We start from the raw sequence: 21,756 nt of genomic DNA on the forward strand, positions 1-21,756 counted from the left end.
CCAGCCCCATTCCTGGTGTCCAGCGCCCACAGGAGAGCAGCTGGCATCCAACGCCCAAAAGAGGGTACCTAGCTAGCGTTCAACACCCCTAAGGGATACTAGCTCGTGGGAGACACTCAAGCTCAGTCCAAATACTCACCAAGTGGGCCCCAGAAGTGAATTTTTGCACTACAAGACTAGTTCATCTTATTTTTGTAATCCTTAGTCATTAAGAGTAGTATAAATATAACAAAGATCACCATTAGAGATTGCATTGCGGATTCCAATAGAGCATCTGAGTAACTTTGGATATGTGACATGAAATCCTGTTGACTATGATTGCGTGAGGTCTCTGTGGCGTTAAGACTAGAGTCAGAAAATTAGCACTTTCTGATCCGGAAGATCTGCCTTGTCTGTGGTACCTTGAGTAGGATCGTGAACGGAAGTGGACTGCTTAGAACTTTATCTTCTACTATAATGAGAAACCTAGAAGTGGCTTAATGAGAGTACATGAGTCATCTCAACGTGGTGGATTGCTACAGTAAAGGAGGTTAACTTGATGAGAGGACATGAGTTAATCACTTATGGCCGCCATTGACGGAATCAGAAGGTTATTGAAGAAGACAGTAAAAAAAGTTAATCCGGAAGAACAAAGCATCTCTAAAGCCTCAACTATTCTATCACTATTGAAGTATCATCTATCTAGTAACTGTTTCTTTATTTACTTGTTTTATGCGTTTTTTCCGTGACAAACTATATTTTCTATTCACCTAACTATGATATGCAAGGTGTCCACTACTTGCTCAAACCAACAATCTCTGTGGGATCGACCCTCACAAACCTGAGGTATTACTTGGACGACTCGGTATACTTGCCAGTCTATTTGTGCGAATTCTGCAGAGTCAGTTTCATGCACCATCAAGCATAGTTGTGGAAGGAATTACAACAGAAGACTTGCATCAAGTAATTGGATCTCAAAGAGGATTGCTAACAACATCAGCAGAGGCGAAGAATGAAGCTTACGATAATTATTCAGACCATCCAAGAGAAATATATGGCCAACATTAGTGTTGGCAAGGCTTATTGGGCAAGGAGGAAGGCAAGAGAAGAGGTACATGGGTGGACAATCCTACAGTATACCAAGCTATGGGATTATTGTGCAGAAATACTTAGGATAAATCCAGGATCTAGTTTGAGCATATTGGTTGATAGGTCTTCTCTAATGCACCAGCCCCCGTTTATGAGAATGTATATGTGCCTTGATGCAGTCAAGCAAGGCTTCTTGGCAGGTTGTAGACCTATTTTTGGTGTGGATGGTTGTCACTTGAAGGGTGACCATGGATAATAGCTATTAGTTACTGTAGGTGGAGATCCGAATGACAATTATTTTCCGATTGCCGTGGCTGCAGTAGAGGCAGAGACCAAGGATAGCTAAGGGTGGTTCCTGAATCTACTATTAAATGACATTGGAGAATCAAGAAAGTGAGTTTTTATGTCAGACCAACAAAAGATATAATAAATGTAATAATTAATTTGTTATGTTTGCACTTATATACAATTAAGAACTATAATGATTAATTTGTTATATTTGCAATTAAATAAGATTATGGATAGTAATATACCATTTGTTATGTTTGCAACTAAATAAGATTATGGACTGCTTAATTTATTGTGTTTGCACTTAAATTATAGTTGATGCATACCTTGCTATATATGAAAAGTCAATATCACCAATTAATGGAGAAAACATGTGGCCAAATATATAATGTGATACTATCATCCCTCCAATATTTAAAGTTAAAGCAGGAAGTCCAATGATGGTTAGGATAAAGGAGCCTGATGAGAATGGATCATTAAAAAAAATATAGAAGAATTGGAACTTCTGTTACCTGCAATAATTGTTGCTAATATGGACACAATAGGAGACATTATCCAAACCCTATAGTGATAGGTATTGGTTGCTCATTTATTTTGTTGATATGTTGAATGAACTATTAATAATTGCTATTTAATGTTGTAGCTCCTAAAGGCACACAAGGATCTGATGTTGCTGCTGCTGAAAATAGAGGAGGTGATGCTACTAAAAATGAAGCTAGTGCTGCTGTTGCAACAAATAGATCTGATGCTGTTGTTACTCCTAGATCCAGAGTGGTTAGAGAGAAAGGCAGAGGAAGAGCGGTAGAGATGGGCAGAGGAAGGGGTAAAGGGAGAGCTACTCCTATGACTATACCACCAAAGACTCCTACACCACCATCACAGCCTCCAAATACCCCTGCACCACCAACTCAACCACCAAACACCCTTGAACCACCATCACAACCTCTAAACACTCCTGTACCACCATCTCAGCCAGCTACCTTGCCTTCACAAGTATGTTAGCCACCCATTCATTCTACACCATCATCTTAGCCACCACTGCCAACTGCACTAACATCTCAACCTTTGTCTAAAATTAAAGTCTTTGGTGTGAGAAGAAGTGGAAGATTCAAGATAGGAGTTAGGAAAGGAACAAGTCATCCACCTGAATATCTTGACCTCACACCTGATTGAGGCTTCAAATTCTTTAGGATTTTTTTCTGATATGTATTTTGTTATGTAGGATTTTTAGTCATATTATGTCCTGTGACTCTCTTTTGTTTATGGTATGGACCACTTTATTATGTGGTGTAGACCACTTTTGTTATGTGGGTGGACCACTGTTATGAGAAGGTGGATCATTTATTTTGTGGCTATCTAGGTGTTTTATAATATATAATGCAAAAATACTTGGTGTCTATTATAAACTATGAATACATTGTACATAATTCAATGCATCTTTTGTTGTTACTATTTTTTTTCTGTATCATATTTCTATGCATATTAAATAACAAAGAAACAACTTTCATTTAAAGAAATTAAACAATATATGATATATCTTCATTGCACTCAAAATAAACAGTACACTTTTGAGTTATATAGACTATTACATTTTAATGACAGCTATATTTTCTACACCTTTATATATAACACTGCAACAATCAAACACTAAATATCAATTTGTATATTATTTTACTTTTTCATAGTACCTTCCATTTTACTAAATTTCTCTTGGACTAAACTCAGCTCACTACACAATCTTTTTACACAAGCATCTATTTCTCCAATGAACTTGTATTTTGGCATTCTCCCATAACCAACATACCTTCTTTCATGGTTTGCTACTGCCGGAAAGGACATGACAGCAACTGCCTCACCACAAAAACAAAGATGTCTCTTCTTGACAAGGGTTTTGGAATTATAGATTTCTGAAGACAAGTAACTTTAATTCATAAGTATTCATAGAAAATGAGAAGCAAATAGAAGAGGAGAAATTTGAAGAAGAGGCAAAGAGAGTGAAAACTCAAAACCCTACTAATTGTCAATGATTTGTAAGGAGTAAATGATGAGTATAATGGTCAATTTATCCATTTTTAACGTTTTTGTAACATTTACTGTCAAGATGGACTTGATTGAAACAAAAAATTGGTATAGAAATCCAATTAAAAGAAAAAAAAGTATAAGAACCTAATTAAATTTTGTCAAACTATAAAGGCTAATAGAATAATTAAACTTCTATTAAATTGTGATTTGTAATTAGGATTTATGCCATAAAAAAAAACATGGTTTAAAAACCACCATACCATAAAAAGGAAAAAATGAGTAAATCGTGGTTCTTTATCAGGGATTAGTATAAAAGCATAAATTAAATAAACCACTATTTACTAGTTATCATGCTTTCAATTAAATTGTGATTGAAAATCACGTTTATTATCTTTAATCTCTTATATTAACTCGTGGAAAAAACAAATCACAATTTAGTGATTTACTCATTTTTGCTTTGTCAATAAATCACAATCTTTAAACATGCATGATTTACATTTTATGTGAATATATCGTATTTCTAAACTAGATTCATATACAGTAAAAAATGACATGAATGTTACGAATTTTAATTATAAAATTTTTGGAATAAAAGTAGAACATTTCAAAATTCAGACATTAAAAACAATATTAAAATTTAGTCTAAATTAGTATTTTTATTCGTAATAATATTATAAAAATATAAATTTTTTAAAATTACAGTTCACTTTGTTCTGATAGTATAGATTATGCATAGCACGAAAGATTTATAAAATCAAGCTACTTTTATAAAAAAAAATCATAAGTTGACAAAAGTCTCTGACTCATAAGACCAAGATATCTGTAGATAAAAAATTAAATAATAAAATTTTTAGTTATAATTTTTATATGAAAAAGTCTAATTTTTTTATTAATAATTAATTTTAATATTCGTTATCTAAAATTTAAAATAATTTAACGTGTATACTTTTACATTTAATTAGGTGTTAATCTATTGCACAAATAAAAATAATTAATTTTTATACTTGTTATTTAAAAATAATATTTTTTCTCTATATATATAAAAATATAATTAGATATTAGTATAAAAAAATTATACTGATAGTTATAAAATTAACTCATCTATAATTTTTTCAAAATAATTGAATCTTGATTTTAACTTTTAATTATAACATCAGTATTCTCTCTAAATTATATGTAATAAATATTTGAAAGAAAAAAAATAAGTAAAAATTTAAAACAAAATAAAAAAATTAAAAAATATGTATACAATAATAATAATAATAATAATATTTTTTTATATGAAATATATTATTTTGTTAATTTTACTTTCTATAGAACAGAAAGATAGAAAAAATAGAGAATGAGAGAAGAAAGAGAGAAAAATAAAGATGAAGAATGAGAGTGAGAATGAGACTTTGTTAATTTTAAAAGAAAAAAATTTATTTTAATTGTAAAAAATACCGAATGACATATTTTGATTTGTCAAATTATTAATATAAAATATAAATTATATATAAAGTAAAAATGGTAGAGAGAAATAGAAAAATAGAGAGAAGTAGATGAGAGAATTTAGGGAGGGAGTTTATTAATTTTGAAAAAAATATTTTCTCTCAATTTTAATAAGAGAGTCTCATTTGACACATTTGATTATTAAATTAGATAATAATAAATGACACATAATATAGGTATATTTTAATTTCAATTTTAATATTTTAATTTTAATTTTAATGCAATTAAAGAATGTTATATTGTACATTTTGATTAGAAATTAGTAATTAGTCATTGATATTGATATTGATAATGATATATAAAATATATTGAGTGGTTGAAGGAAAGAGAGAAATAGAAAAAAGAAGAGGGAGGATGAGAGAACTCTTTAATTTTAGAGGAAAAGATTTGATTTCAATTGCAATGAGAGAGTGACATGTGACACATTTTGGTTGTAAAATTAGTAAGAAAGGGAAAAGAATTCTTTAATTTTGGAGGGAAATATTTAATTTAAATTACAATGAGAGAGTGACATGTGGCACATTTTTATTGTAAAATTAGTAAGAAGAATTCCTTAATGCTTAATTTTAGAGGAAAAGATTTAATTCTAATTGCAATGAAAAAGTGACATATGTCACATTTTAATTGTAAAATTATATATATATATATATATATATATATATATATATATATAAAATAGATATTAAAAGATAAAATAGTATTTTACCTTTAAATGAAGTTTTCTTCCAACAATAATCAGTGTTTTGAAAATCGAACCGGACCGGCCGGTTCAACCGGATTAATCGGAAATCGGTCTTCTAGTCGGTTCGGTTGAGATGAAAAACCGTTTAGTAAAAAATGGGTAAAAAAACTGATTGTTAACTAGTGAACCGCTTGAATCGAATGATTTTTTCCGGTTTTCAATTAAAAAAATAAAACAAATATATTAACCCCCTCTCTCTGGCACACACCCACGAGGCCACGATCCATCACCACGTAGCCCCTCTCTTTCTCTGATCTCACAAAACCCTAGCAGCCCTCTCTCCCTCCCAGACCGCAAATAGCAGCAGCCAGCGACCAGCGCCGCCGTCATTGACGAACTGTTCTCCTCAGCCAGCGTCAAGCTCCGCGGTTGCGATTCTCTTCTCCTGGATCGCTTCACCTCGCGTTGCCAGGTATGCTCGCTATTGGCATTGCCACATCTTTCCTCGTCGTCATCCGCAACCCTGAAATCGTGTCTCCATCTTCATCGTCGATCCCCCTCTCTCGCGCGTCAAGCCTGTCTTCGATCCCCTCTGTGCCCGATCTCACTTCCCCTCTTCCGTTGCCGTCACTTGGATTCCTCCTTCGCCGCCGGTCTTCAATTTAACATTGCTTGTTTTGTACTTTTATTTGGTTTTCTGATTTTTTTATTCTGAGGCTGCTAATTTCTGGTTATTTTGAGTTACTGAATTCTGAGTTTGTAAGCCTTCATCCCTACCCTGCTTCAGATTCATTTTTGGGAGTTAATTGCTGTTTTTTTTATTTAATTAAATTGATTGTTAGCTTGTTTTTCTAGGTTAATTGTTGGTTTTTTATTGCTATCTTCTGCATTTAATTTCCGTCCATTCCTGTCTTCTGCTTTTTTAGCTTTTTTTATTTTGTTGATTAAATGAATTAATCAGTTTTTGTAATTCTGTTTTTTAAGTTTTAGATTTTGTTTTTGTTTTGTTTTTTATGTTACTGCAGTTTGATTTGGTAGCCTGTTTATTTGATTTCATATGTTTTTGTAATTGTGTTTGTTTTTTTGAAATTCTGATTATGTTTGTTCCAAATTTAAATTTTGTTTGCAAATTCAATGGTTGGTGGCTGTTATTAAATTGGTGGTTAGTTTTGATTATTACGTTATAAATTGAAATTTTAAATTTTATTAGGTTAAAATTTATTGAAATTCAAATATTTAAAATTATATATTAAATTTTTAATAATTTTATTTAATATTTAATTAAACCGGTTGAATCTCGGTTGAACTCCGATCAAACTATTAAACCATGAACCAATGACTTTACTGGTTTATTGACCGATCCGATTCTCACAACCTTGACAATAATACGAGTGTTTATATATTTTCTATTAGAATGGGTTATTTTGGGGGTAAAAGAATAGAGTGTTTTTACCGGTATGTTTAAAATGAGTACAAAAAGTTTGTATTAGATGTGTCATATTTATATAAATCATTAAATTTTATTAAATGAAAATCAAAGGTTAATATAAAAGAAGAATATTGATGGACAATAATAAATACAGAATATCCTAATACATAAATAAATATCTTTTAATATATAATACTTTAAATGATAACATAATCTTTTATTTTAAATAAATAAATATAAAACACACAAATATAAAAAATGAGTATTTTTTATTTATTAAAATTAATTATTATGCAATAAAATTTTTATAATGTTAAAAAATTATATTAAAATAATATTTTAAACTACAACATAAAAATATAAAATAAATAAATTTTATTTTATATTACTTGATAAATAATTAAATTATTATATTTGAAACTAAACTAATTACTTTTGTTAAAAATATTATTATATAATGTAATTTTTTATCAAAATATTTGTGAAATTTAAAATAAGATAAATTTATAAAAATGAACTTGTTATGTGAAACCTACACTATACATATTAAATAACGTTGAAAAATTAAATTTCGCAAATATTTTGACAAAAAATTATATTATATAATAATATTTTTAACAAAAGTAATTAGTTAATAAATTTTAAAAATAATAATTTAATTATTTGTCAAGTAATATAAAATAAAATTTAATTAATTTATATTTTTATATTAGAGTTTAAAATATCATTTTAGTATAATTTTAATATTATAAAAAATTTATTACATAATAATTAACTTAATGAATAAAAAATATTCATATTTTTGTATCAATATATTTTATATTTATTTATTTAAAAAAATATATTATTATTTAAAATATTGTATATTAAAAAATATTTTATTTATATATTAAAATATTCTATATTTATTAGAATTTATTAATATTCTTTTGTTTATATTAATCTTTAATTTTTATTTAATGAAATTTGATAATTTATATAAATATAGCATACCTAATATACAAAAAAAAAAATTATTGTGCTCGCTTTAACCATGCTCTGTTTTTACGATCAAAACTGCTCTAATTCAAACTTTCACAAATGTTGAGAAGAAAGGAAGAGTTGAGTCCAAACTGTGATGATTTTGGTCCAGATTTTCTTGTCTCCCATTGTAAACAAAAGCAGAAACATCAAATTTCGAGAATATCCTTAAAAATGTGAGTAATCTCGCAAGCATCAAATTTGCTTCTGATATTTTGTTTTTGTCCGGATCGATTATTCTTAATAACTTTTCATCTAAATCTTTAAGTATTATTAATTCTTAAATATGTTACACATTTGTATTATTTAATTCGCTTTATAACATTTAAATAACTATAAAATATTGTGCTCTTGCCACTTGCAAAGTGTTGGCAAAGTAACTTTCACTATATATGACACTGAACACATGGATGTGTGCCTCTGCTTTATTATTAATTCAGCCGAAATAATAGTACTCGATCAGAGCATACAGCATACTCAAATTACTATAGAAGCGTGGAACTTAAATTTTACTTTTAATTTTAATTCGGTGGAATTGGAATCCCACTGTCCCATACCCCACCATACATAGAAGTAGCTTTGCCTTTATTTACCTAAAATGTTTTATATATATATATACTATTAGAAATATTTGATAAAAATATAAAAAATATGTGTACAAAAAATACAAATATCACTTATTATCTTTATACGTACGGGCTTATGGCTGTAGCTTGTTGTCATATCACTTTTGGCTTCCCTTTTCTTTGTTGGCTTACCATCATAGCGTTGACAAAAGGAGTTGGCAAATAAAGGCTCTTCTTATTTAATAAAAAATTAATATTTTTGAATTTTAATTTTTTAACAGATATTTTTAAATTTAAATTATAGAATAAAAAATTAAATATTTTAATATTATATCTCAATTTTATAATTAGTGTAAGTGAAACTAAAAATGTATAATTTTTACCTAAATTTTATAGTTATAGCCAACAGAATAAAAAAAATCACAATTTTGTTGGCAGTGCCACTGAAACTTAGAAAAAAATAAATTATATATTTTTATTATTTTTAACCGCTTTATATTAAAAGTAAAAATGTCAATAAATTTGTTTTGAAATTATTTAAAATGGTAATTTGGGACTGAATGTGAGGTCCAAACTCTTTATGAGGCAACGTCTGACTTATGCTGGTGTCGAGGTGCCACCGTTCGAGTTCCTCGTAAGGAGGTAGGGGGTGGTACCTATAAGAGACATCGATGCTTAAGTTAACAAGAGTTTTAGGCAAGTTTTTAGTAGTTTGAGACGTGAATATATCTGAGTGGTGTCAGTGTATTTATAGTAGATTAGATAACCACATTTTGAAGTAATTTCACCTTTGTTGGTGGATAACCATCACCTTTATCTTGGGAGTTTGTTAGAATCTATCTTCTATGCGAGATAAAGATAGTAGGAGAGATTTGGGGAGGTAGTTACTTATTTGGGTAATAAGGTTGAACCTCTTTGTCGCGTCCGACCTCTTAAGAGGTCGGGTAAGTGGAAGAGGCCACCCTTTTTGGTGGGCCTTTTATCCTTATTGGGTCTGGCTTTGTTTTTGGGCCAGGTTATGAATAGTATTTCTGCTTGAATCCGGGCTTTCAAGAGGTTAGGTTCAAGCATTTGTGGTTCCTGCTTTTTGTGTCGGGTACGCTGCCTTCATGAGGTTGGGTACTTGACATGTTTCCAAGTTTGAAACGTTGCCACTTTAATGACGTGATACACATTACACGGCAGTTTTCTGGGAATCCGCACGTGGCTTTAAAGGAGAAGTGTGAAATGTCTTTTTGCCCCTTGTCCCTTATAAAAGCTTCAACGCTTCCCTTTTCCTTCTTTTTTCGATTTTGAAAATGCTCTGTACCTCTTTGTTCAAATCCTATCACCTTTCTTTTCCTTCTTTTTTTCTTCCATTCAAGATTTTCTTATCTTTGAGGTTTCGAAAGCTTTGTTGGTTCTTTTGAAGTGGAACATTCGTGCTTCTGTTGTTTGACGTGCCCTTCTACTTACTCGTTTCATCATGGTTGGTGACTTTTGGGATGTTGTTAGCGATGAAGACTTTTATTATTGGAGGCTTTATGATTTCTTTCTCACTGTTGATTTACTTGTTGTTCCTTAAATCTATTGAAACTATGGCTGTTTGAGATTGTTTTTGTATATTATAATTGTATTGCCCCCAAATGGTGTCGCTTTTGCTTATTTGAAAGTGATGCCATTTCTGTATCTTGGGTTTCTTTGTTGAAAAACCATTTTTGAATTAGTAGTTTTCGTTTTGTTGATAGAAAACCTGACTTCCTTTGTTTGGTGTCCGACTTCTTTAGTGATGATTTTCTTGTTTGTTGTATTTGTAGGTATAGCTTTATGTCTCGATCTGTTATTCACAACATCTCTACCAAAGTTCCCTTTCATCTGACCTGGGTAGATATTTCTATTCTTACTCCCATTCCCGTTATTGATAGAGAGTATGTCGAGACCTTCCTTAGGCACCATAAGTTGTGTAAAAGTCGAGAGGATGAGAGAAATTATGAGATAGTGGTTACTAATCCCGGGGAGAGGGTGTGTTTTCCCTCCTTGATAGGTTGGAACGTCCTTTCTTATGTCTATGATTGTTTTTTTACTAGGCTAGATGTTAGGCTACCTTTTCCAATTTTGAAATCAATGTCCTCTGTGCTTGCAACATCATTCCTACCCAACTACACCCTAATTTGTGGAACTTTCTAAAAATATATCAGCTCCTTTGTCAGGAACTTGATGTCCGACCTTCCTTTAAAGTCTTCTTTTACCGCTTTGTGCTTGCCAAACCTTTTAGCTCTTCTAAAAAATTGGGTTAAGTTTCTTTCTGAGCTGTCTAGGGGAGGAAATTTTTTTCTATTTTTGATGAGTTCTTCCATGACTTTAAAACTTGCTTTTTCAAAATCCAAGTTGTTGAGGGTGCCCAACCTTTCTTTCTTGATGAGAACGAGGAGCATTCTTTTCCTTTATACTGGGAGAAAAAACCTGTAATAATTAAGTATAATGTCTATAATTTGGATGACCTTGAGGAGTGTGTAGTTGGCCTCTTTCATGAGTGTTAGGTTCGGGCTCCTTATTTAGTCACCAAAAATTTTTTAGGGGATCCCAGTCAACTTTAGTCCAAACAAGGTTGCTCTCTTTCCTTTTGCTTATGCATTTTGGTTGTAAGTTTGTGTTGATGACTAATGTGTCTTTACTTTTGTGTTACAGAAAGAATGGCTCCTAAATCTGCTACTATAAAGACACTTCGAGACACCAGAAAGAACGTTGTGGCTTGGGGTATACAATTAAAGGAAGTTGGTGATACCGGTGATACTGCTGCTCGACCTTCGCCTACAAAGTCAGACTCAGGTACTTCATCTTCTCGAAAGGTTATATTCCCTTTGTCTCGGCCGACTCCTCCCCTTCCTACCTTAGATAGTGCTATAACCCGTCCTCCTTTTCCTTCCTCATCCGAACTGAATCCTAAAAGATAGAAGAGTACCGAGTTAGAGAGTATATGCGAAAAGGGTTTTGACGGACTTGCCTGGAGTGAGAAGAACATTCTTTCTCACATTAGCATGGACGATGTGTCCATTAAAAACCAACTTCAACTCTTGGCCCAAGGTGGAATTTGACGGTAGGCGTATGTGCTGCCTTGGTTTGGGAGTTGGAGAAGACTCCCCTTAGCGCCACCAACAGCTCTTTGGTGGCTTCTCAGGCTGAGGTGGCTTCCCTAAAGGAGAGAAAAAGGAGTTTAAGGAGGAGAGGGATGCAATGGTATTCGACTTGGGTAAAGTTGGGGCCAAGGCAAAATAAGCAGAGGCGGCCTTGGCTATGTCAGAGGGTTTGCGAAAGAAGACAGAGGAGAGCTATACCCGTATCTTCAAGGAGAGGCTTGACCTTGTAGATGAGCTGAATAAGGCCCAGGAGAAATATGCAGAGCTCGAGGAATCTGTGGTTGAGGGAATGGACGAGATGTTTGCAAATCTGAAGGCCCAGTTCCAATTCGCTGCTCCCGAGGTGGACCTTTCCCTGATCAGCCAAGACAACATCATGGTAGACGGGAAGATCGTCCCTGCTCCCGAGGAAGATAAAGAGGTTCTCTTGCCTGACCCAGAAACTTTGGAGAAAGAGGTCGGTTAGACTCCCTAGAATCCCGAGGTTCTTCCTGAGGTCATCAATGTCGAGCTCCTTCCTTCTCCAACTGGTCCTATTCTAGCTGTGCTAGTTTCTGAGTATGACTCGACCCCTTTCCGTCTGAGCTGAGGATGCTATCACCGGCGATGAACTCCATCCCTTGTGATTTTCCTTTAATTTTCATGGATTCAATGGCTCAATATGTAGGTCTTTTGATGAACATTTTAGTTTTCTGAACAATTTACTTTGTTTTTAGTTATAGTTTAAACAACTTTTAAAATTTCATTTTAAGAACCTTTTTTCATTTTGATCATGATTATAGGTTTTAAGTAATTGCTTTTTGTTGAGTTAGATCTTAGCCTTATAAAGCCGCTTAGTTACAAATTGTGTTTTGACAACTTTTGATGTTGTTTCCTTGCTAAGTAAAAAATAATGTCGGTGAAATAGATCGGTATATTGATTTTCTTTGGAAGTTCTGATTTTGTGTAGTCAGACTTTGTCAAGTTACTTTTACACTTTGTTTTTATTCCGTCTTGATTTTGAGGTCGATCTTACGAATTGCTTATATAACTTTTTACATTAATTTGTACCTCGTCGCTTCATCTTGCCGACCATTCTTTGTCATGCAATGATTTTCGCGGTTTGCCAAACATAAATTAATGCATTCTTTATAGGAAATTTTTGAAAGAAAAAATTAATGATCATAAAAAATGATTTACATAAGTTTGCTACTAAGGGCTCTTCACTAACCCTTAGCCCTTGTTATGGTGCCTCGTTAAAACCCCCTTAGAAAAAACCCTTATTGGGAAAAAATCTTAAGGTTGGAAAAAAGCGTACACTAAGGAACAAGATGTGCTACTTAGCTATAGTACTTCACTAGGTTACACGCGTGCCACGACCTTGGGAGTTCCCTTCCTTATAGGTCGAACACTTTGTAGTAACTTTTCCCTAAGACTTCAACAATCTTGTAGGGTCCTTTCCAGTTTGTAGCTAGCTTTCCTTTGCCCGATTTCTAAATCCCGATGTCATTTTGGATTAGTATAAGGTCGTTTATGGTTAAGCTTCTTTTGATTACCTATTGATTATACCTTAGGACCATCATTTGCTTTAGTGCTTCCTCTTTGATCTGAGCATGTTCTCGGACTTCTGAGAGGAGGTCGAGCTCTTTTTTCTGTACTCGGGTATTGACGCCTTCATTGTAAAATATAACCTTTGGAGATTCTTTAGTGATTTCTATAGAAATCATGGCTTCTACTCAGCAAGCAAGTTGCAAAGGTGACTCCCCTGTTGTGGAATGAGGAGTTGTTCGATATGTCCATAAAACTTGAGGAAGCTCTTCTGTCCATACTCCCTTTGCGTCTTGTAGTCGGTGTTTCAACCCGGCTAGTATGACTTTGTTTACGGCTTCAGCTTGTCCATTAGCCTGAGGGTGTTCCACCGATGTGAATTAGTGCTTTATCTTAAGGCCGGCCACCAAAGTCCTGAAGGTTGAGTCGGTAAATTGAGTTTCATTGTCCGTGGTGATGGAGTGGAGAACTCTAAACCTTGTGATAACATTCTTGTAGAGAAAGTTTCGACTTTGTTGGGCCGTGATGGTTGCTAATGGTTCTGCCTTGATCCACTTAGTAAAATAGTCGATCCCACTATGAGGTATTTTACTTGTCCTGGAGCTTGAGGAAATGGTCTGAGGAGATCGATTCCCCATTTTGTGAAAAGCCATGGTGAGGTGACGCTGATAAGGTCTTCGGGAGGTGCAACATGAAAGTTGGCATGCTTTTGGCAAGGCAGGCACTTTTTGACAAACTCGGCCACTTCCCTTTGTAAGGTCGGCCAAAAGAAGCCGGCTCGGATCACCTTCTTGGCTAGTGATTAGGCTCCCAAGTGGTTCCCACATATGCCATTGTGTACTTCTTCTAAGACTTACTTCGTATTAGAGGTCGAAACGTACTTTAGGAGAGGTGTTGATATCCATCTTTTGTATAGGACATTGTGGACCAATGTATAATTTTGTGCTTTCCTTACGAGCCTTCGAGCCTCTTTTTCATCTTCAGAAATAATATCAAATTTAAGATAATTGACTATAGGGGTCATCTATCGTAAACTTTGGTTGGATATGGCCATTATGTCCAACTTATCCTCTCCCTTTGACACTGATGGTGTGTGGAGCATTTCCTAGATGAGACTCCTATTGTTGCCCCCTGGCTTGGTGCTGGCTAGCTTAGAAAGAACATCTGCTCGGGCATTTGACTCCTATGTGTCAGACTTCTCCTTCTGAGAACTATGCTAGTTGTTCCTGTACTTTATCTAAGTATTTCTTTATGTTGGGATCTTTGCCTTGATAAGTGTCATTAATTTGTGAAGTTACTACTTGGGAGTCACTAAATACTATCAACCTTTCTACCCCTACTTCTTTAGCCAGCTTTAAGCTAGCACGCAAAGCTTCATATTCTGCTTGGTTATTAGAAGCAGGAAACTCGAACCTTAACGAGAGTTCTATCTGAGTTCCTTGCTCATTTTCCAAGATAACACCTGCTCCACTGCCAGCTTTGTTGGATGATCCATCTATGTATAAGCTCCATGTTGTCGGGCTTCCCTAACTTTTAGTGTATTCAGCCACAAAGTCGGTGATCTACAAGGACTTGATTGCTGTCTGAGCTTTATATTTCCAATCAAACTCATACAGTTATACAACTCGTACACGAAATCGTGATACACAACTCCGTGCAGCTGACCAGCAAGTGCACTGGGTCATCCAAGTAATACCTTACGTGAGTAAGGGTCGATTCCATGGAGATTGTCGGCTTGAAGCAAGCTATGGTCACCCTGTAAATCTCAGTCAGGAAGATTCAAATGGTTATGGGATTTTAATAATTAAAAGCTGAATAAGACATAAAATAAGATAGAGACACTTATCCAATTCATTGGTGGAAATTTTAGATAAGCGTATGGAGATGCTTTGTTCTTCCTGAATCTTTGCTTTCCTACTGCTTTCATCTAATCATTCATACTCCTTTCCATGGCAAGCTGTATGTAGGTGGATCACCGTTGTCAATGGCTACCATCCATCCTTTCAGTGAAAATGGTCCTCTACGGTTTCCCGCATGGCTAATCATCTGTCGGTTCTCGATCATGTCGGAATAAGATCCATTGATCCTTTTGTGCACTATCACTGTGCACAACACTCGCGAGTTTGAATCTCGTCACAGTCATCCCATCCCAGATCCTACTCGAAATACCACAGACAAGGTTTAGACTTTCCGGATCTCAAGAATGCTGCCAATTGATTCTAGCTTATACCACGAAGACTCTAATATCACAGAATGGAAGACTCTGTTATCAGGAGAGACAACCATATATCGTGAAGCAGGAGGCAAGAGATACACACTCAAGCTCTCGCAGATAGAATGGAAGTGGTTGTCAAGCACGCGTTCATAAGGGAGGATGATGATGAGTGTCACGGATCATCACATCCATCAGGTTGAAGTAAGAGTGAATATCTTAGAACAACAATAAGCTCGAATTGAATAGAAGAATAATAGTACTTTGCATTAATTCATGAGGAACAACAGAGCTCCACACCTTAATCTATGATGTGTATAAACTCCACCGTTGAAAATAAATAAGAACAAGGTCTAGACATGGCCGAATGGCCATGCCTCCCAAATAACATGAAACAATCGAAAAAGGGTTCAAAGACCTGATTCCAAGATCAAAAGATGAAAATACAATAGTAAAAGGTCCTATTTATAGTGAACTAGTAACCTAGGGTTTACAGAAATAAGTAAATGATGCAGAAATCCACTTCCGGGGCCCACTTGGTGTGTGCTTGGGCTAAGCATTGAAGTTTTCACGTGCATAGGCTTTTCTTGGAGTTAAACGCCAGCTCTAGTGCCAGTTTGGCCGTTTAACTCCAGCGTTTATGCCAGTTCTGGCGTTTAACGCCAGAAAAGGGTCTCTAACCGGCGTTTTGACACCAATTTGGGCCATCAAATCTCAAACAAAGTATGGACTATTATATGTTGTGGAAAAGCCCAAGATGTCTACTTTCCAACGCAATTAATAACGTGCCAATTGGGTATCTGTAGCTCCAGAAAATCCACTTCGAGTGCAGGAAGGTCAGAATCCAACAGCATCTTCAGTCCTTTTTCAGCCTTTGAATCAGATTTTTGCTCAGGTCCCTCAATTTCAGCCAGAAAATATCTGAAATCACAGAAAAATAGAAAAACTCATAGTAAAGTCCAGAAATGTGATTTTTGCATAAAAAATAATAATTATATATTAAAAACAAACTAAATCATACTAAAAACTACCTAAAAATAATGCCAAAAAGCGTATAAATTATACTGCTGGCTTTTTCTTTCTTCTCTCTTTTTTTTACTGCTTTTTCTTGCTTCAAGAATCAATTTCATGATTTTTCATATTATCAACAATATTTCTCTTTGTTCATCATTCTTTCAAGAGCCAACAATTTTAACATTCATAAACTTCACTATAAAAATTATGCACTGTTAAAGCATTCATTCAGAAAACAAAAAGTATTGCCACCACATCAAAATAATTAAACTAATTTCAAGATAAATTTGAAATCCAAGTACTTCTTGTTCTTTTTTAATTAGGCATATTTTTCATTTAAGAAAGGTGAATGATTCATGGAATTATTCATAGCTTTAAGACATAGACACTAGACACTAATGATCATGTAATGAAGACACAAACATAGATGACACATAAAGCATAAAAATCGAAAATCAGAAAGATAAGAACAAGGAAATCAAAAAACAGGTCCACCTTAGTGATGGCGGCTAGTTCTTCTTGAAGATCCAATGGAACGCCTGAGCTCCTCTATGTCTCTTCCTTGCTTTTGTTGCTCTTCCCTCATGGCTATTTGATCCTCTCTAATTTCATGGAGGATAATGGAGTGCTCTTGGTGTTCCATCCTTAGTTGCTCCATATTGGAACTCAAATCTCCCAAAGAGGTGTTGAGTTGCTCCCAATAGTTGTGTGGAGGAAAATGGATCCCTTGAGGCATCTCCGGGATTTCTTGATGAAGGACTTCCTCATGCTCTTGTTAAGGTCCATGAGCGGGCTCTCTTATTTTCTCCATCCTCTTCTTAGTAATGGGCTTGTCCTCTTCAATGAGGATGTCTTCCTCTATGACAATTCCAGCTAAATTGCATAAGTGACAGATGAGATGAGGAAATGCTAACCTTGCCAAAGTGGAGGGCTTGTCAGCCACTTTGTACAGTTCTAGAGGTATGATCTCATGAACTTCCACTTCCTCTCCACTCATGATGCTATGGATCATGATAGCCCGATTTACAGTTACTTCGGATCGGTTGCTAGTAGCAATGATGGAGCGTTGGATAAATTCCAACCATCCTCTAGCCATGGGTTTAAGGTCATGCCTTCTAAATTGAACTGGCTTGCCTTTGGAGTCTCTTTTCCACTGAGCTCCTTCCACACATATGTCCATGAGGACTTGGTCTAACCTTTGATCAAAGTTGACCTTTCTAGTGTAGGGGCGTGCATCTCCTTGCATCATTGGCAAGTTGAATGCCAACCTTACATTCTCCGGACTGAAATCTAAATATTTCTCCCGAACCATGGTAAGCCAATTCTTTGGGTTCAGGTTCACATTTTGATCATGGTTCTTGGTGATCCATGCATTAGCATAGAACTCTTGAACCATTAAGATTCCGACTTGTTAAATGGGGTTGGTAAGAACATCCCAACCTCTTCTTTGGATGTCATGTTGGATCTCCGGATACTCATTCCTTTTGAGCATGAAAGGGACCTCAGGGATCACCTTCTTCTTGGCCACAACTTCATAGAAGTGGTCTTGATAAACCTTTGAGATGAATCTCTCCATCTTCCATGACTCGGAGGTGGAAGCTTTTGCCTTCCCTTTCCTCTTTCTAGAGGTTTCTTTGGACTTAGGTGCCATAAATGGTTATGGAAAAACAAAAAGCAACATTTTTTCCACACCAAACTTAAAATATTTGCTCGTCCTCAAGCAAAAGAAGAAAGAAGGGAGGAGAAGAAGAAGAAAATGGAGGGGATGGAGAGGTTTGAGTGGTTTGGCCAAGGGGTAAAGAAGTGTTTATGATCTGTTGAAATGAAGGAGGGATGAGGGGTTTATATAGGAGTGGAGAGAGAGGTAGGGTTTGTGTATTAGGGGTTGGGTTTAGGAGGAAAAGTTATTGAATTTTGAAAGGTGGGTAGGTGGGGTTTTTGGGAAAGAGTGGGTGGATGTGAGTGGTGAAGTATATTTGGGGAAGGATGTTATTGAAATGTGTGAAGAAGAGAGAGAGTGAGTTGAGGTAGGTGGGGATCCTGTAGGGTTCACAGATCCTGAGGTGTCAAGAATTTCTCATCCCTGCACCATTCTGGCGTGTAAACGCCCTCTGAGTGCTGATCCTGGCGTTAAACGTCAGGTTGCTGCCCATTTCTGGCGTTTAACGCCAATTTTTTTCCCTTTCTGCCATTGAACGCCAACTTGGTGCCTTTTTCGGGCGTTAAACGCCAGTCTGGTGCCCTTTTTGGCATTTAACGCCAGTCTGGTGCCCTTTTTGGCGTTTAACGCCCATTCTGCTACCCTTAATGGCGTTTAAATGCCAGTAAGCTCCTCCTCTAGGGTGTGCTATTTTTAATGCTATTTTTGAGTTTGCTTTGATTTTTGTAGTTGTTTTTGTGACTCCACATGATCATTAACCTAAAGAAAACATAAAATAACAATGGAAAATGGAAAATTATCATAAAATAAAAATTGGGTTTCCTCCCAATAAGCACTTCTTTAATGTCAATAGCTTGACAGTGAACTCTCATGGAGCTTCACAAATATTCAGAGCATGGTTGGGGCCTCCAACACCAAACTTAGAGTTTGAATGTGGGGGCTTTGGTTAACCATGTATTGAGAGAAGCTTTTCATGCTTCTTCTCCATGTGTACAGAAGGAGATCCTTGAGCCTTAAACACAAGGTAGTCCTCATTCACTTGAAAGACCAACTCTCCTCTGTCAACATCAGTTACAGCTTTTACTGTGGCTAGGAATTATGAAGTTAGCAGGGATGTAAAGGCCTTCAACCTTTACCAAGACATCCTCTACAAGTCTATAAGCCTATTTCTGTGATTTGTCTGCCATCTCTAGTGAGATTCTTGCAGCTTGTACCTCAAAGATTCCCAGTTTCTCCATTACAGAGAGTGGCATAGGTTTATGCCTGACCCCAGGTCACACAGAGCCTTCTCAAAGGTCATGGTGCCTATGGTACAGGGTATTAAGAACCTTCCGGGATCCTCTTTCTTTTGAGGTATCTTCACCTGAGCCAATGCACTTAGTTCATTGATGAGCAAGGGAAATTCATCCTTCCAAGTCTCATTACCAAATAGCCTGGCATTCAGCTTCATGATTGCTCCAAGGTACTTAGCAACTTGCTCTTCAGTAATGTCTTCATTCTCTTCAGAGGAAGAATACTCATCAGAGCTCATGAATGGCAGAAGTAGGTTCAATGGAATCTCTATGGTCTTTGAATGAGTCTCAGATTCCTTTGGTTCCTCAGGAGGGAACTCCTTTTTGTTAAGAGAACATTCCATGAGGTTTTTCTCACTGGGAATCACGTCCTCCTCACTCTCTCCAGGCTCGGCCATGTTGGTCATGGTTATGGCCTTGTGCTCTCTCTTGGGATTTTCTTCTGTATTACTTGGGAGAGTGCTAGGAGGAGTTTCAGTAACTCTTTTACTCAGCTGACCCACTTGTGCCTCCAAATTTCTAATGGAGGATCTTGTTTCATTCATGAAACTTAGTATGGTCTTAGATAGATCAGAGACTATGGTTGCTAAGCTAGAAAGGCTCTTCTCAGAATTCTCTGTCTATTGCTGAGAAGATGATGGAAAAGGTTTGCTATTGCCAAACCTGTTTCTCCCACCATTATTGTTATTGAAGCCTTGTTGAGGCTTCTGCTGATCCTTCCATGAGAAATTTGGGTGATTCCTCCATGAAGAATCGTATGTGTTTCTATAGGGTTCTCCCATGTAATTTACCTCTTCCATTGCAGGATTCTCAGGGTTATAAGCTTCTCCTTCAGAGGAGGCTTCTTTAGCACTGCCAGATGCAGCTTGCAATCTAGTCAGATTCTGAGAAATTATATTGACTTGCTGAGTCAATATTTTATTCTTAGCCAATATGGCATTCAGAGTATCAATCTCAAGAACTCCTTTCTTCTGAGTTGTCGTATTGTTCACGGGATTTCTTTCAGAAGTGTACATGAACTAGTTATTTGCAACCATTTCAATGAGTTCCTGGGCTTCTGTAGGCATTTTCTTCAGATGAATAGATCTGTCTGCAGAATGGTCCAATGACATCTTGGATAACTCAGACAGACCATCATAGAAGATACCTATGATGCTCCATTCTAAAAGCATGTGAGAAGGACACCTTCTAATCAATTGCTTGTATCTTTGCCAAGCTTCATATAGGGATTCACCTTCCTTCTGTTTAAAGGTTTGACCTTCCACTCTAAGCTTACTCATCTTTTGAGGTGAAAAGAATTTAGCTAAGAAGGCATTGACCAGCTTTTCCCAAGAGTTCAGGCTGTCTCTAGGTTGTGACTTCAACCATATACTAGCTGTGTCTCTTACAGCAAGGGAAAAGCATAAGTCCGTAGACCTCAGGATCAACTCCATTGGTCTTAACAGTGTCACAGATTTACAAAAATTCAACCAAGAATTGATGAGGATCTTCCAATGGAAGTCCATAAAACTTGCAATTCTGTTGCATCAGAGAAACTAATTGAGGCTTAAACTCAAAGTTGTTTGCTCCAATGGCAGGAATAGAGATTCTTCTCCTGTAGAAGTCGCCAAGTACCTTCCTTGCATTGTTGGCATTGTTGTTATTTTCGGCTGCCATATCTTCTTCTTTTTCGAAAATTTCTATCAGGTCCTCTCTAGAGAGTTGTGCTTTAGCTTCTCTTAGCTTCCTCTTCAGAGTCCTTTCAGGTTCAGGATCAGCTTCAACAAGAATGCCTTTATCTTTATTCCTACTCATATGAAAGAGAAGAAAACAAAGAAAGTATGGAATCCTCTATGTCACAGTATAGAGATTCCTGTGTCAGAGAAAAAGAAGAATAGAAGGATGAGGTAGTGAGAGGAATTCGAACTCATAAAGAAGGATAGAGTCCAAATTGCTAATTGAGGAGAAGTGTTAGTCTTTAAATAGAAAGAGATGGGAGAGAGAAGAAATTCGAATATTAAAATTAAAATAATTGGTTAATTAAAAAGATTTTTGAAAAAGTGGCTAGTGATTTTCGAAAATTGTAAGTGGAAAAGTGGTTAGGTGGGTTTGAAAAAGATAAGAAATAGTGATTAGTTGAAAAAGATTTGGAAATAATTTTGAAAAGATAAGAAGTTAGAAAAGATTTTTGAAATCAAAATTTAAAAAGATATGATTTAAAAAGATATGATTGAAAAGATATGATTGAAGAAAATTTTATTTTTAAAAAGATATGATTGAAAAGATATGGTTGAAAATGATTTGATTTTTTTAAAATTGATGACTTGACTAACAAGAAATTAAAAGATATGATTCTAAAATTCAAACATTGAACCTTTCTTGTCAAGAAA

Source organism: Arachis hypogaea, chromosome 1, assembly GCF_003086295.3.
Source record: "Arachis hypogaea cultivar Tifrunner chromosome 1, arahy.Tifrunner.gnm2.J5K5, whole genome shotgun sequence".
Taxonomy (NCBI): domain Eukaryota; kingdom Viridiplantae; phylum Streptophyta; class Magnoliopsida; order Fabales; family Fabaceae; genus Arachis; species Arachis hypogaea.